Consider the following 17,325-nt stretch of genomic DNA (forward strand, 5'->3'; position numbering starts at 1 on the left):
GTGGAGGACTGTGCATGATGCAGGAGAGGTTGGGGAGGGAGTGGTCAGGAGAATGGGGCTGGGAAGACTGAGGTAATTCTCCTTCCACATTGGTTAAATATGTCTGTCTTGATGAAGGGGTAACACATCTCAATCAGCCTCTGAGGCCATGCAGCGTTAAAACAGAGGTTCATCTAGGGACAGAAGTGTGTTCTAAAATGCAGCGTAGTCCCTGAGAGGAATGTCACAGGGTAAGCTGTATTTTTATCATGAGTCATCCCTGGGGAAGGTGGTGGCATCTGGACTTTCCCACTGAAGTTCCACAAGGGTTTAAAAGTAACAGATTACAGGAGGAGTCATCCTAATGAGTATGAGGGATAGGAAAGTAAGTGGCAGGCTGTCACTCAACATTCAGGGCATTGCTTTAGAGATCCAAAGATGGATGGGTTTTTGGAGGCTCACCCTGTCTCCTTTCAGCAGTTGTTTACCTGTTAGAGATTTTAGGATAGCTTGAGAAATGACGGTAACAGGATACCCAGTGCCAATGTGTTTGAAAGCAGAAGAGACCACGGGTGTGAACTCATAAATGTTTTGCACCTGCACCAGTCACACAGGAGCTATTAGAAAGGTGGAAGTGGGAAACCCAAACAATGGCACTGTCCTTGGGATCTGTACCTAGGAACACATCTCCTCTTCCAATCTTGCTTCAGTTATACACTGTCTTGGGGTTACTATAGTTGTGATGAAACACCATGACCAAAGAAACCTGGGGAGGAAGGGTTTATTTGGCTTACATTTCCACATTATAGCTCATCATCAAAGGGAGTCAGAACTGAAACCCAAACAGGGCAAGGACTTGGAAATAGCAGTTGATGCAGAAGCCATGGAGGAGTGCTGCCTACTGGCTTGATCAGCCTGCTTTCTTGTAAAACCCAGGACCACCTGCCCAGAGATGGCCCCACCCACAATGGGCCAGGCCTTCCTCCATCAATTAAGAAGATGCCCTACAGGCTTATCTACAACCCATCTTATGGAAGCATTTTCTTGAGATTCCATCCTTTCAGATGACTTCAGCCTGTGTTAACATAAAACTATCCAGTGTATTCATCAATGATACAAAATAGAATTCTAACATACTATGAAAACAAAAACAAGTTTCTCCGAATTTTCAGATTTCTGGCCAGTTACTTTTTGAGAGTCCCGGTAATGTGTGCCAGATAATATCAGAGTATTTACATTGTGACTCTAGCACAGACTCCCTCCTTTCTCCTTAAAAACCCTCTCCTGCTATTTTGCTTTGCTTGCTTGCTGCTGCTGCTGCTGCTGCTGCAGCTGCAGCCAGCTCCGATGCCACGTTTGCGCGCGCGCGCGCGCACACACACACACACACCACCAGCCACCCAGCTTGACCTTGGATAAAAAATCTTTGTGCTGAGAATTTGGTGACTCGGGATGTCCTGCACGGACTGCGAAGTGGCCAACCTCCCTTACATTGGTGATCCTCTCAAGGTGTGGATGTCTCCTTAAGGACAAATCCAGAGAGTCCTCCCAACGGTGAGCGCAGGAAGCAGGCTTGGCGCACACACAGAGTATAATGGGATTCAGGACCCACAGGGCCTGGTGGGGAGACAAGGAAAAGTATAGCTCCTCTGGCCTCAGCCCAATCATTGGGCAGAAACTCATCCAAGTCGCCTCCTAGCTGCAAGAAGGTTCTATATCTCATGTCTGTTTGGCGCAGTGTTTTGCGTAGTGTTTATGCCTAACCAGGTGCACCTACTTCCCCACTAAAGCTTCTCTCTGTGTTGGTTAAGAGCCGTGGGAGCTTGTTTCTACATGGACTGCAACAGTTGTTTATCAAAGAAAACTGAGCAGGGTGAGCTGCTTGTTTTTGTGTTCATTCTCGGAGGGGGAGTTTAAAACAAAGCCAAGAATCCTCACATGGGCTCTCTCCTTGCAAAATGGGTTGCCGCCTATGAAACCGGTGCTGGTTTCTTATTTTCACCTGTAGAAACCTTTTGCACCTCCCTCGACCTTCTCAGTGTGCAATGACCTAATGCAAGTCGTAACCGAGTTTTTTTTATAAACTTCTCAGAAAGAAGCTTTCTGACGATTTTCTTGACGTGGGTGGATTCCAGATGCTTTGTCAGTGATCGTCTTAGTGTCGATCTACCGGCCTTTCTGACATCTGTCTACCCTCCAGCTTCCCAGCCTCACTGATGCAAGCACTCTTTTTTTTAATTCTTTTACAGGTATTTGCTGGAGGGCAGGAGAGGAGAGTGCCCTGGCTCCATCGTGGAAATCAGGGCAAGTGCAGGAGCGGGTTCTCTCCTTCAACCACGCCTTCTACCCAGGAACAAACTCAGCTCAGCAGTTTGGCGACAAGTGCTTTTACTTGCTCAGTCCTTGCACTGACAAATTCAAATCCCTGGCCTCAGTGTGAGGAACCTGGAAGCAACTTATTGGAAGATTCTACAGGTCTGATTTCTGAACAGGAAGCCAGGAGTCTGAAACTGATAGTAACAATCTGCCTGTTATCTAGCACTTTGAGGGGGGGTAGGATTGAGAATTCATTCTGTCCACATAGGCAGGCCGGAGCCAGCCAAGGAAACACAGTGAGGCCTATCTTTAAGTAAGGAGATTAACAACAGAAAACACATTTCCATTTGGCCTAGTGCACCCCACTGACTCTTGGTACACAGCCAGCCATCACTAACTCTAATTTTTCATCAGTTAGATCAGAGGATTGGGACATAAGGTTCCAATACTGAGTGATGAGAGAGCTAGCCTAGTAATCTTTCCACAGTAAGTAGCTAAAATGAAGTGGTTTTATTATCATACCCACAAACCTGGAGACAGAAATGACAGTGGTTACTGCAGGGTCTCCTGACATCATTGGGATCTACGCTCCTCCTGATGACCTGGGCTCCTAACATCAGTTCACAACTGTCAGCATCAGGATGTAATGCCCACTGTGCACAGACATACATGAGGGTAATCACTCATACACATATGAAAAAATTTTTTTTAGAAAATCAATTTTAAAAAGGAGCAAGGCAAGAAGCAGAAAAGTGTGCAAATGAGCCGTGTATCCAGACACTGCTGTTTCTTCCTTATATAGGTTGAAAGATTCCTCACCTGAGGAGCAGAGGTACAGGCAAACCTGCAGACTGTATCTGTGAACTCGAACCCCGGAGCAGCTTCCTGGGCTCCAGGACTGCATGGCTGATGAGTCCGAAAATGCATAACCGAGGTTCTCACAGACTGCTCAAAAGCCTTTCAGGATCAGAGCATCTATGCCAGTTTCTAATACAGTGCTTCTCAACCTGTGGGTCGCGACTCCTGAGGGGCGGGGGACGGGGTGGGGTGTAGAACGACCCTTTCACGGAAATTGCCTAAGACAACAGGAAAAGACAGATATTTACATATGATTCATAACTAGCAAAATTACAGCTATGAATTGGCAATGAATATAAAGTTGTGGTTGTGGGTCAGCACAGCATGAGGAACTGTATTAAAAGGTCGCAACATTAGTGTGATGGCTTGTATGGCCCAGGGAGTGGCACTAGTAAGCTAGCCTCAATTAAATGTTGTCATTTATAAGAGTTGCTTTGGTCGTGGTGTCTGTTCACAGCAGTAAGACCCTAACTAAGATAGATAATTAGGAAGGCTGAGAACTACTGTTCTACAAGAAAAGTGATGAGTTGAAGTGGACGTGGAAAAATGTGGAGAGCTAACAAATTCCTGGTGGCAGTGGAAAGGTGTGCCTTCCTTTGTTTGTTTGTTTGTTTGTTTCCCTAGAAAAAGCATGGGGAATGTGCTCCTGTAGGTCTGGTCAAGAAACATGGTGAAAAGATCTAGCAGGCCGGGGCATGACAAACATGGTGCCAACAACTTTGCCTTTTGTCCTTCTTCCCCTTGATAAAACGTTAGATTACATTTCCAAAGCTAACCCCCAAGATCTAGTCCTTTATGTGCCTGCTGATTCATTCCTGTGCCCGAACAAGGTCCAACTATCAAAACATCAAGGTCAAAATGTATTTTTTTGAACTAACTGATTAAAAATATCCAATCAGAATTTTTTTTTCTCTTTCTTTTTGTTTTTTTCCATGTAAGCTGTCCTGAAACTCACTTTGTAGACTAGGCTGGTCTCAAACTCAGAAATCCGCCTGCTTCTGCCTCTCGAGTGCTGGGATTAAAGGCGTGTGCCACCACGCCCGGCTTCCAATCAGAATTTCCCAAAAAGTCCTAGTTCATTCTAACACAGGCCTCGGGTTTGTTTGTTTGTTTGTTTTGTTTTTCCCTCTTAAAATTAACACATGCAAAGCTCTTTGCTGTGGTTTATGCTGGTTTCAGATTCAGCCACTTTGTCTTTTTGCCTTGCTTAATAATGGATCTCTCTGTATTTGGCTTGTGCTTGAAAATTGGTGTTTGGGTGTGATCTATGCCTAATCTGGGACCCAGAGGGAAACATCCTACAGTGCATGCGGTTCCTTTCAGATGGGTGTTTGCTCTGTTGAAAATCTGAAGACTTCAGAAAAAAAAAAAAAAAAAAAAAAAAAACAGTGACAAGTGTTGTTCCCGCCCGGTTTCGAACCGGGGACCTCTCGCGTGTGAGGCGAGCGTGATGACCACTACACTACGGAAACACACAGCAACGGCACTTATTTCACTTTGTCCTCCAAGATGCGCACTGTATCCTTGCCCAAGTGTGATCCAAAAGTTACAGATTCACACCAACGGAGACAAACGCAAGGAATGCAACTAAAGCAAAGATAAAAATCATAGTGGAGAGGCGAAATCCTGCTACAGAGAAGGATTAATGTGACTTGGGTGGCGCGCAGGGCGGAGAGAGCTCTTGGGAGGGAGGAGAGTAGGAATTCCAGCGTTAAGATGTAGCTGTGCACCGCAGGGGAATCCGGGGAAGAGCCTGATAACCCGGAGATATTCGAGGAGCATCTTGAGGCCTTTGGAGAGAAATTGGGCATGTGGCTCAAATGGTCTCAGCAACTTGTTAAGGAAAGATTCTCTTCCTCTCCCCTCTCTCCCCTCTCCCCCCTCTCCCCTCTCTCCCCTCTCTTCCCTCTCTCCCCTCTCCCTCTCCCCAACAGAGTTTAGAAATGGACTAGTGGAGAGGACGCCACTTCGCGCTTAGGCCAAGTGGAGTTTAGTCCATGAAATGCTGAACTCCAGGTAGTGCTGTACTGTGGGTAGCTCCGGTGAAGAGCAAAACAACCCTCCGATAATGCGGTTGAGTGAGCAAAGAGATGGACGAGAAAGAGAAAGGTTCCAAAGAGGCAAGAGAACAAACACAGCACGGTTTAAGAGGAAAAGTCTAAACCTGGGTACACAGAAGCGGTTCTGACTTAATGTACGAGTGGAAAGACAAATGGAGACGCCCAGAAACAATTGTCTAATGTAAACGAGTACATGACGTGGATATGAAAACCTCTAGTTTATCTTCAGAGTGTCTGAGGAAAGACTAAGACTAAGGAGGGTAGTTTCAGTCCTCAATTTAGAGGAAGCGAGTACTCTTCCAAGGCGTGGTGCATAACATAAGGAATAACTGGAGGATGTGGGCATCGATCCCACTACCTCTCGCATGCTAAGCGAGCGCTCTACCATTTGAGCTAATCCCCCGACATAAGGAAAAGCTTTTTTCTTTTGTACTTCCTTTTATGCTAATTGTCTCCACTGGTCCTCACACAGGTATAGCTATGAAGCTGGAAAGCATGACAGCGTAGGCTGAAACGGTGGAGCTGAGATTGTCCTAACTGCCCAAAAGTGTAGAGAATGAGCTGAGAATCTAAACACACAAGAGAAAGTGAGAAGAAAAAGAAAAACACCATTTTCGCCCGGTTTCGAACCGGGGACCTCTACACATATTAGGCAAGCGTGATGACCACTACACTACAAAAACACTCTGAACTCATATGTTTTCTTAGTTTCTATGGATGCATTCAAAACTTGCTTAGTAAATTACAGGATGTTGACGTTCTTTGTATATGTGTGTTATCATGGGGTTCAAAGTAGCTAAGGCCTTCCCTCTTCATCCCTAGCCGTTGGTGACCCTACTCTACTCTGTTACTGCCAACTGAACACTCTGATTGCACACTGTGAGCGAAGTCCTGTGGAATTTGTCCATCTGTGGCTGGTTCACCTCACTTAACACCATGTCCTCAGCTTCGTCATTTCAGTGATTGCAAGAGCCTCTTTATAAAGGGCGGAGTAGCTAACGTTCCATGTGTGTCTGCTGTGTTTTCATCTGTCCATGGATAGACGGTAGCTTGATTTTGTATTTTGGTTATTAGGAGTTATCCTGCTGTGAATGTGAAGGATTGAATGTCGCAAAAAAGACACTGAATGTTTCAGAACACCTTGATTCCACTACTGTGAGGGGCAGGCTCTGTGGCTCTCTTCTCATTTTCTAAAGAAATTGTCATGTTAGAGCACTAGCTGCTCTTCCAGAGGACCTGACTTTGATTCCCAGCAGCCACAGATCAGTTGTTAATATAAGTGAAATAATGTAGAGTACTAGTGCGCTAATAAGGAATAAAATTATTAGTGTATGGTCAAGAAAACTTATTTATTCCTCTATAATGAGTGATGTGGCATCTTGTAAGCCTAATTGAAAAGGGTAAGTAAGCCATCTAAGATATATAATGTAACTCTGTAATTTAACTTTGACAGTTATATAATTAATTTACTAATATCCCGGGGCATCTACCGCCTCCTTATGGCAATTTGCGGAACTGCATGCAAATATCTTAAGGATTCTTTCTTGTCAGCCAACAACACACAGATCTGCCCCCCCCCCCTGTTTTAGTGTCTTAAGGTTTTATTGCTGTAAAGAGACACCATGATTACAGCAATTTTTATAAAGAAAAACACTTAATAGAGGCTGGCTTACAGTTTCAGAGGTTTAGTCCATTATCTTCACGGTAAGAAGCATGACAGTGTGAAGGCAGACATGATGCTGGAGAATTCTCTATCTTGATTCACAGGCAATAGGAAGAAGACAGTGTGTCACACTGGACATAGCTTGAGCATAGAAATCCACCCCGACAGTGACACACTTTCTCCAACAAGGCCACATCTCCTGATAGTCTCATTTTCTATGGATCAAGCATTCAAACCCATCAGTCTATGGGAGCCATTGATATTCAAACCACCACAGTTCACTCCCTCACCACAGGCTAGTGGCCATATCATAATGCTGAAATGCATTCAGTTCAATTTCAAAAGTCCCTATAGTCTATAACAATCTCAAACTTCCTTTAAAGTCCAAAGTTCAAAGTCTCTTCATACAATCTCTCAACTGTAATTCCTGTCAAATTAAAATGAAAAAGCAGATCACATACTTCTAAGATACAGTGACCCAGGATATACATTACTGTTCTGAAAGGGAGCACAGTGAAGAAATACTGGACCAACAAGATGAAAAATCAGCCGGGCAAATTCCAAACTCTGCAATTCCATGTCTGATGTCAAAGTGGTCTTCAGATCTTCAACTCCTTTCAGCCTTGTTGACTGCAACACACTTCTTTCTCATGAACTGGTTCCATTTCCTGTTAACAGCTTTCCTAGGCAGGTGTCCTAGAACTCTTTCATCTCCAACATCTTGAGGTCTCTGAAGCAATCCAGGCTTTACCTTCACAACTTCATGTAATAGCCTCTCTGGACTTTCACACAGGACACCCTTGCCACACACCTGGCCTCAGTCATAGTCACAGGGCTTTCCTTAGCCATTGAGGGAGATTCCATAACTCCTTGACACTAATGCCAAAGCTGCCAAGTTTTGCTGTTTGCCTGGGCTTGAAAATGGTCCCCTTGTTCAATTACAACTTCACCACTTTCTGTTTTTGATGGTTTCTTTCACTGCCTAAGCTTGCATGTCCTGGAACTAGCTGTGTAGACTAGGCTGACCTTGAACTCAGAGATCTGCATGTCTATATTTCTTGAGTGATGGGATTAAAGGCCTATACCACCATGCCTAAACTGTTCTTTAATCTTTTTTCACAAGGTGGAAGGTTAGTTGGATCGGGCTATGATCATGGTGTCTCTTCACAGTAATAGAAATCCTAAGACAAGCAAAACATTTCAAGATAGGAAAGTAGAAATAGAATCACTAAGGAAAACCCAAGCTGAACTAAAACTGGAGATAAATAACTTAGGATGCCAAACAGAAACTTCAGAGGCAAGCCTCATCAACAGGTTACAATACATTCAAGAGAGAATTTGAAGACAGGGTAGAATAAATGAATATCTCAGTCAAAGAAAATGTTAAAACTAAAAACATCTTGTCACAAAATATCCAGAAAATCTAATCAAAGGCACACAAAATATTTTTAACAAAATCATAGGCGAAAAATTCTCAAATCTAAAGAAGGGGGTGCTGTCCAAGTAGAAGCTCACAGAATACCAAATAGACAGGACCAGAAAAAAAAAAACTTTCCAGAAACTATAATATTCTAAACTTTAAATCTGTAGAACAAAGAAACAATATTAAAAGTTGTAAGGGAAAAAGGTAAATCTTATAAAGGCATTCTCCTTAGAATAACTCCTGACTTCTCAATGGACACTCTCAAAGTCAGTAGGGCCTGGACAGATGATCCACAATCCCAGAGAGACTATGGATGCCAGCCCAGACTACTATACCCAGCAAAATTGTCAGTCCCAACCAATGAAGAAAGAACAACATTCCACAAAAACAAACAAACAAACAAACAAACAAAAACCTTCACTCTGGTGAGATTAGCCACATCCAAATAGACACAGGAAACAAATAATCCCAGAACAGTAAGTAAAGCAAAAGAGAGGGGAAAACCTCACACCACAACAACAGATATCAGAGATCGTTGATAACAGAATAACATATTAGAAAACAGAATCCATCTTTCTACTGAACGTAAGAAATAAATCTCATCATCAAGGATAGACAGCATCTCATGGTAAAAGGATGAAAAAGGTATTCCAAGTAAATGGTCCCAAGAAGCAAGCAGGTGCACTTATTTTAATATCAGACAAAATAGACTTCCAATCAAAACTGACCAGAAGTGATAGAGAAGGACACTACATAGTCTTTAAAGAAAAAAACCACCAAGAGAATATTGCAGTTATGCACCAAACACATGGCCAACCAAATTCATACTAGAAATACTACTACAGCTAAAATCATAAATTTATAACATGCAGTGATAGTGGGTGTTTTCCATTCCCCACTTTCCTCAATAGACAGGTCAGCAAGAAAAACACTAAACAGAAATACTGCAGTTAAATAACATCATAAGTCAATTGGACCTAGCAGACATCTACAGAACATTCTAACCAAGCACTAAAGAGCACACTTTATTTCAGCCTCTCATGGGACTTGCTCCAAAAATGGCCACATACCAGGACAGAATGCAAGTCTCAACAGATATAAGAAAACTGAAATAACAGTCTGCCTCTTTTCTACCCACTGTGTGTTAAAGCTGAATACCAAGAGCAAAAAAGAGTATATGGACTCATGGAAATGGACTAACTCACTGCTGAGTGAAAAATGGGTGAAGACAGAAACTAAGAAAGAAACCTCCTTTTAAAATGAATGGAAATACAAATACAACATACACAGACACACTGGACACAAGGAAGGTGGTTCTAAGAGGCAAGTTCATAACACTAATCATTTATTACACACACACACACACACACACTCATGGAGTGATCTCACAGCAGTAACTTACCTGAAAGTTCTAGAACAACAAGAAGAAATAACAAAAATAATAGACAGTAATAATCAAACAGGGCTGACATTAATGATTTAGAAACAAACAAACAAACACATAAAAAACAGTTCAAAGAATCAATGAAATGTGTTAGTTCTTTGAGAAAATTAACATAATTCACAAACTTTTAGCCAAGTTGAATAAAATACAAAGAGAAAATCCATATTAACCAAAGTAGAAACAAGAAGGGAACATTACAGCAGACACTGAGGAAACTGAGAATCATAAGAACATGCTTTGAAAATCTATATTACACCAAATTGAAAAACGTACAAGAAATGGATGCATGCCTTTTATGTAAGACCCATCAAAGTTAAGATCAAATAAATAATTTAACCATAACCATCCCAAAACCTCTAGTAAAATAGAAGTCCTGTCTCACTCCCTCTCAAAAAAAGGCTTGAGTCAGATAGACTCAGCCCAGAATTCTACCAAACCTTCAAAGAATGAATAATAACTAACTCGAATTATTCCACAAAATAGTAACTGAAGGAACACTTTCTAATTCTTTTTAAAAAGTTATTATTACCCCATATCAAACTATGCAAAGACCCAATAAAAATTTGTAGATAAGTATCATTTATGGACAAAGACAAAAAGATTCTAAATAAAATACTTGCTAAGAACATATCAAAAAATGTTTTCTACCATGATCAAATTGGCTTCATTACAGATTTGCAGGGGTGGCTCAAATATGTAAATCAATAAACAGGATCCACCCCATTAGTAGTCTGAAAGACAAGAAATACCATCATCTCATTAGATGTAGAAAGGACCTTTGCCAACATTCAACACCCCTTTATAACAAAAGCCCTGGAGAGTAAGAATGCAAAGGACACATCTCAATATTATAGTGGCAATTTACAGCAAGCCCACAGCCAAAATAAATGAGAGAGAAACTCAAAGCATTTACACTAAGATCAGGAACAAAGCAAGGATGTTCATTTTTCTAATCTTTTGCATATAGTATTTAAAGTCTTATAAGAGCATTAAAAGAAACCCAAAGGGGATACAAACAGGAAAGGAAGGAGTCAAAGTATCTTTATTTGCAGATGACATTTTATTCATAAAAGCCCTTAAAGAGTACACCGGAAAACTTCTAGAGCTGATAAAAATTTCAGCAAAGTTCTATGATACAAGCTTAACACATGAAAATCAGTAGCCTTCCTACATCCAATGGAGCAAGAAGTCAGGGAAACAGCTCCTTTCACAATATCCTCAGAAAACATCTTGGGATGTGTACTGGGTAGTTTTGTGTCAACCTGACACAGGCTGGAGTTATCACAGAGAAATGAGCTTCAGTTGGGGAAATGCCTTCACGAGATCCAGCTATAAGGCATTTTCTCAATTAGTGATCAAGGGGGGAAGGGCCCCTTGTGGGTGGGACCATCCCTGGGCTGGTAGTCTTGGGTTCTATAAGACAGCAGGATGAGCAAGCCAGGGGAAGTAAGCCAGTAAAGAACATCTCTCCATGGCTTCTGCATCAGCTCCTGCTTTCTATCCTGCTTGAGTTCCAGTCCTGACTTCCTTTGGTGATGAACAGCAGTATGGAAGTGTAAGCTGAATAAACCCTTTCCTCCCTAACTTGCTTCTTGGTCATGATGCTTGTGCAAGAATAGAAACCCTGACTAAGACAAATTGGTACCAGCATAGTGGGGTATTCCTGTGACAACCTGACCATGTTTTGGGGAGGATTGTGGAAGGACTTTGGAACTTTGGGCTAGAAGATCCATGTTAAGAGCTCTATGGGGTGTTGTATAGGAGCTTGACATATAATGTTGAAAATGAAGATGGAGGCCTGGCTTGTGAAATTTCATAGGGAAAATTAAAGACTCTTTTAGGGCCATTGCTGTTTTGATTGTGAAGATTCTGTGGTTCTGGTTAGCAGGGGCTGAAGAATCAGCTGTGATTAACAAGATACCAGAATTACTAAAGTGAAACCTTTGCATTACTGGGACTATTGATGCTGGTTAGCTGGAGCTAAGAAATTAGAGGTGATTAAGAAGAGACCAGCATCATTGAGGTGACATCTTCTGGGAAGTGTTTTCTGAGAGCACAGAGGCTGTGTTCCAGAGATAGCCAAGGTTGTACCTTGTGCTGTGGCTGGAATTAGTAATGTGTAAGAGTTACTCAGGTGGTACTGGTTTTGAAGGCATGAAGGGGTCACACAGAACAGCTGAGGCTCGGGACTGTGAGAGGCCATAGAAGGCCATTGGTGAAGGTGTAGCCTCAGTTGCAATTGATGGCCCAGGACTGAAGGAGTCATGCAAAGGAGTTGAGGCTTGGCACCATGAAGAGAGCCTATGAGAGGCTATTATTGAAGCCAAGTTATAGTTGAAGACAGCAGCGTTTTGAGATGCCAGTATCATGAGATGACCACCAAGAACAGCAGCAGTAGTGGAGTACAGGAAGTTGGAGCCTAGAAGACAAGCTGTGTGCTACAAAGGACTGGGCTGGAGAAGTGACCCAAGCCCTTGGAGGAGCCCAGAAGATCATGAGTTGGATCCCAGACATTGGACGGTTGGAGTTTGATTTTGCTTTTGATTGTGACTGTGCCCTGATGCTTTTCCCTCTTGAAGGAAGTATTTTAGTGGAACCCACAGTTAAGAGACTTAATTGTAAAGACTTTGGATTTTAAGAGAGATTGAAATTTTAAGAATTTTCAAAGACCATGGGACTTTTAAAGTTGTTTAGATCTTGGGGATGAATAAGAAACTAAGGGTTGAGGCTTACTAGTGATGTGTTTGTGTGTCGAGTTGACAAGGGGTCAATTGTACTGACTAGTTTTGTGTCAACTTGACACAGGCTGGAGTTATCACAGAGAAAGGAGCTTCAGTTGGGGAAATGCCTCCATGAGATCCATCTGCAAAGCATTTTCTTAATTAGTGATCAAGGGGGGAAGGGCTCCTTGTGGGGGGTACCATCCCTGGGCTGGTAGTCTTGGGTTCTATAAGAGAGCAGGCTGAGCAAGCCAGGGGAAGTAAGTCAGTAAAGAACATCCCTCCATGGCTTCTTCATCAGCTCCTGCTTTCTGACCTGCTTGAGTTCCAGTCCTGACTTCCTTTGGTGATCAACAGCAGTATGGGAGTGTAAGCTGAATAAACCCTTTCCTCCCCAACTTGCTTCTTGGACATGATTGACGTTTGTGCAGGAATAGAAACCCTGACAAACAGAACCTTTAATTTTGCTCACTTGATATAGACTACCATGATGCATGTGGTAGAACTTTTGGTTCACAGCCATTGAAATCTCCAACACAATGTTTTCCAAAAACCCCATGTGAGGTGCTCTTGAATGGGGACCTTATTTCAAATAAAAGCTGTGTTTCTTAAGGTCAGAACAATGCTGACAAGTTTTATCACTAAGGTCCACTTATCAGACTCAAAATCTAGCACGCTAACAAAATGAGGCCATTTTGAAGATGTAATAAAGGTGAGGGGAAATAATGTAAATATTAGCAAGCAAAGAACATTGGAATAATTTTCAAGGGGTTACTAACTTCTTGGTAGAGATGAGGAAACAAATGAAGTGCCAGTGTTAGCAGGTGGGAAAGCTTGTTCTATTATGCTTAAAAAAAAAAAAAAAAAAAAACTTGAGTAGGCTGCTCTATGTAACTAACCGAAACTTCTATTTCAATATGCCCAGTATTACCTTGTAGGCTTAATGATTTTGAGTATACAATTATCTTTGTGCTCTGATATACTGTTTTATATTTTTGCCAGGAGGCTGAGTTTGTACAACTTAAAAGTTTGGAAAATCTGGGTTTTATGTATAACAGTATATTTTAATAAACGATATCTTACTGTAGTCTAAAAAAAAAAAACTCTGACTAAGACAGATGTAAAAATAAAATCTTTAAGACACCAAAGAAAGAAATTGAAGAAGAGACTAGAAGATGGAAAGACCTCTCATGCATTGGTAGAATTGATACTGTGAAAATGGGCATCTTGCCAGAAGCTTACAGATTCAATGCAATCCCCATCAAAATTCCAACAGAATTCTTTATAGATATTGAAAAAAAATCTTCAAGTTCATATGGAAATTAAAAAAAAAAAGAAAGAAAACAACCAACCTCAGGATAGCTAAAACAATCCTGGATGATAAAAGAACTGCTGAAAGTATCATTGCCCCAGATTTCAAGCTGTATTATGGAGCCTTGGTAATCAAAACAGCATGCTGTTCACACAAAACCAGACATGTTGATCAATGGAGTCAAACTTAAGACTCATGCACAAGTTCACATATCTATGGACAACTGATTGTTGACAAAGAAGCAAAACATAAACTGGAGAAGAGACAGAAGTCTGCCTGCATCTGCATCCAAATTGTTTGCAAACTGGACAGCTACATATACAAGAATGAAAATAGATCTGCATCTATCATCCTGCACAAAAAATCTCCCACTGGATAAAAGATGTCAACGCAGGACCAGATACCCAGAATCTGATAGATTACAGAGTAGGGAATTGGTTTGAATTCATTGTCTTGGGAAAAGGCTTTCAGAACAGAACACTGATAGCAAGGCAGTGAGATTAATAAAACGGAACCTCGTGAAGCTAAAAACCTCTTACAGCAAAGGGCACTGTCATTTGGCAAAACAGCAGGCTACAGGATGGGGAAAGTTGTTTACAAATTATACATCTAGTAGGTATATAAAGAACTAAAACCCTGAATATTAAGAGAACAACAAAAGCAAAAACAGCTACAGTACTAAACAGAGAGCTCTCAAAAGATGAAATATAAATGGTGAGAAACTAAGAATGCTTAACATTCTTAGTCACTAGGGAAGTACAATTCAAGACTACTTTGAGATTTCATCTTACTTGAGTCAGAATGTTCAAGATCGATAAAGCAAATGACAGCACAGGGGATGAGGCGGTGGGGAAAAGGGAATACTACTTAGTGTTAGCGGGAGTTCAAACATATGCAGCCACCATAGAAATTATTGTGGTGGTTCCTCAGGAAGCTGGAAATAGATCTACCTAAAAAATCCAGCTAAAACTGGCATGACGGGGCATGCCTTTAATGACAGAATTTGGTAGGCAGATGCAGGCCGGACCTCTGTGAGTTTGAGGGAAGTCTGGTGATCTACACTGTAAGTTCCAGAACAGCCAGGGCTGTGCAGAGAGAGCTTGTTTCAAACAAACAAACAAACAAACAAACAAACAAACAAACAAACAGGCTAATAAGATCCATTTGTACCACTATGCGTCATACACCCAAAGGACTCTATATCCTATTATCGAGATACTAGCTTATTTATGTTCATTGATACTTTGTTCATAATATCCAGAAATTAGAAACAGCCTCAATATCTACTAACTGATGGATGAATAATGAAAATATGGCCATTTATACAGTGGAATATTTTCCAGCTGTTAAGAGGAATGGTATTCTGAGATTTGTAGCTAAATAGATGCAGGTAGAAAAATAAACTCGAGTGAGGTAACCCAGGTGCAAATGACTAATATTATATGTTATCTCTTATATGTGGGTGTTGCTTTTAAGCTTTTGATATGTGAGTTATAATCTGAAAAACCACAGCACTCAGGTAGTTAGTAAAGGACAAAGGTGGAAGAGAGGATCTCTCTAGGAAGGGGAAACAGAATATAGTAGTTATGGAGGGATAAAGAGGAAACTAGATTAGGAGAATTAAATAGGATTAAATACGTAGCTGGATGGGAAGGCAACGGTAAAGGAGGGAATATGGGGAGGAACAACTAACAGCAAGCGCCATTGGAATAACCACAGAGAAACCTACTACTGTAGAAGTTTCCTAAAGTATATATGAAAGAAATCTACATGGAGTTGCCAATAATAAGAGAGACAATGCTATAAGTAGATATCTAATGACAACAAGTAAAATCTCCAGGGCCAGGAATGGGCTGCATCTTGTTGAGACATCCACCTAAGGGGCTCCATGGAAACCACCAAGCATCACAGGTTATTCCCAAGGCCATTGGTTACTCCTGGTAATCTGATGGTTAAGAAGATTGCTGAAGAGAACACTTTTGCCATTGAACATGGAGACACCAATGTGGTTTTGAGAAAGCTATGTTTCTCCCCCATACATTATGGTAGAAGGGAAAGCCTCAGTTGATTAACCCAGTTCTCAACATTTCTGAATTTCATTTCCTTTTGAAACACTACAACAATAACAGTCATTTCACAAAGGGGGATTACTAGGATTAATTTGTTAGAGGAATAAATAAGTGAATGAATTCATACCTCTTTTTGTACCTTAATTGCAGCCAGGCACATTCAGAGTACCAAGCTGAGAAGGGACTTGTCCTGCTTCCTCCATCACATGATAGGGAGTAAGAGCAAACATGTGCTTGCGTGTCCAGTATGGTCTAAATCCATCTGGTCAAAACATTGGGAATTGATTTCAATGTGATCACTAACCATCAGTGTTTATGTTTTTGTTTGTTTGTTTGTTTGTTTCAAATGTGACTTGGAATTCTCTTTAGTCCTTTCTTTTTATCCACTGTCAGCCTGCTACACAAGCAACTAATTGACCCTAGATGGAAAAGGAGGTCTCCTTGGCCTCTCTGAGGCTGGACCTCAGGACCTGTGATCAGGAGTTTGACAAACCTGCAGCTGTACTGAGACTGCCTCTCTCACCCACAACTTCACATTAGAAATGTTTTAGTCTCTATTCACCCTGTATCCATTGGCAGCTTTAAAGAACAAAGCATCTCTTGGATTTTGCACCCTAGCAGCTAGTGCTGCATCTGAAGCATTTCACATCCAGAACGATGGCGTCCACACCCCGCTGGGACTCATCTAAGTAAGCCCCTCTGAGCTGAGGGAGCAGGTTCACTTACAGCTGCCACGGGCCCCTCCCTTACCTCGTTTCACTCCTCTGGCACACTCTTCCCTCGGGAGTCTTTCCTTCCTGCGCTCCTCTGTTTATTGACTGAATGAGTGAATGAGCAGTGAATCGCCCTTAAGCTCATTCTCTGTCCACTCCGTTCTGTTGTTGTATCCTCTGCTTCCATCTGTGTCTGCATGTGATGGCTCTCCTTCATTGTCAAGTTGATTGTATCTGAAATTAACTAAAAACCCCAAATGGCTAGGAAAACCCAGGAGGCTTTTACTTAGCTATATTATTTGAAGTGGACTTCTGATCTGGATCTTTGAGTTGCAAAGACACAAGCTTATTTTAGATCTTTTGAGGTGGGAAGATCTACCTTCTGCTCTGGCCTATATAAAGGATACAAAAAAAGGGGATTTTGGTCTTTGTCTGCTTGCTCTTGCTTTGCTAGCAAATCCATTCCTTCAGAATGGTATCAGAGCCTACTTATCAGGGTTCTGACGTATACTGAAGACCAGCTGAGACATCCAGCCTTGTGGATTCAACTACTGGATTCTTTGACTGGACCACAACCTGTAAATCCACTTTCTCTCTCTCTCTAGAGATTCAGTCTATAAGCTCCATTACTCTAGAAAACCATGACTAAGAAAACTCTGCATAAGTAGAGACATTCCTCTTATAATTCACAAAATATCCTGTGCTTTCCTGTCCCACATACTCTTTACTACTCTAAAAGATTTGTTGACTTTATTCCGTGGGGTCCAG

At 41.6% G+C, this 17,325-nt stretch overlaps 2 non-coding genes across 2 annotated transcripts; both read right to left on the reverse strand.

Moving 5' to 3' along the window:
• Positions 1 to 4,552: 4,552 nt before the first annotated feature.
• Positions 4,553 to 4,625, reverse strand: Trnav-cac (transfer RNA valine (anticodon CAC)). The gene has a single exon. It is a non-coding gene; the product is annotated as a tRNA-Val (tRNA).
• Positions 4,626 to 5,543: 918 nt separating this feature from the next.
• Positions 5,544 to 5,616, reverse strand: Trnaa-agc (transfer RNA alanine (anticodon AGC)). The gene has a single exon. It is a non-coding gene; the product is annotated as a tRNA-Ala (tRNA).
• Between the last annotated feature and the right edge of the window lie 11,709 nt (positions 5,617 to 17,325).

This window comes from Mus caroli, unplaced genomic scaffold, assembly GCF_978045245.1.
Source record: "Mus caroli unplaced genomic scaffold, Mus_caroli_1 scaffold_15, whole genome shotgun sequence".
NCBI lineage: Eukaryota > Metazoa > Chordata > Mammalia > Rodentia > Muridae > Mus > Mus caroli.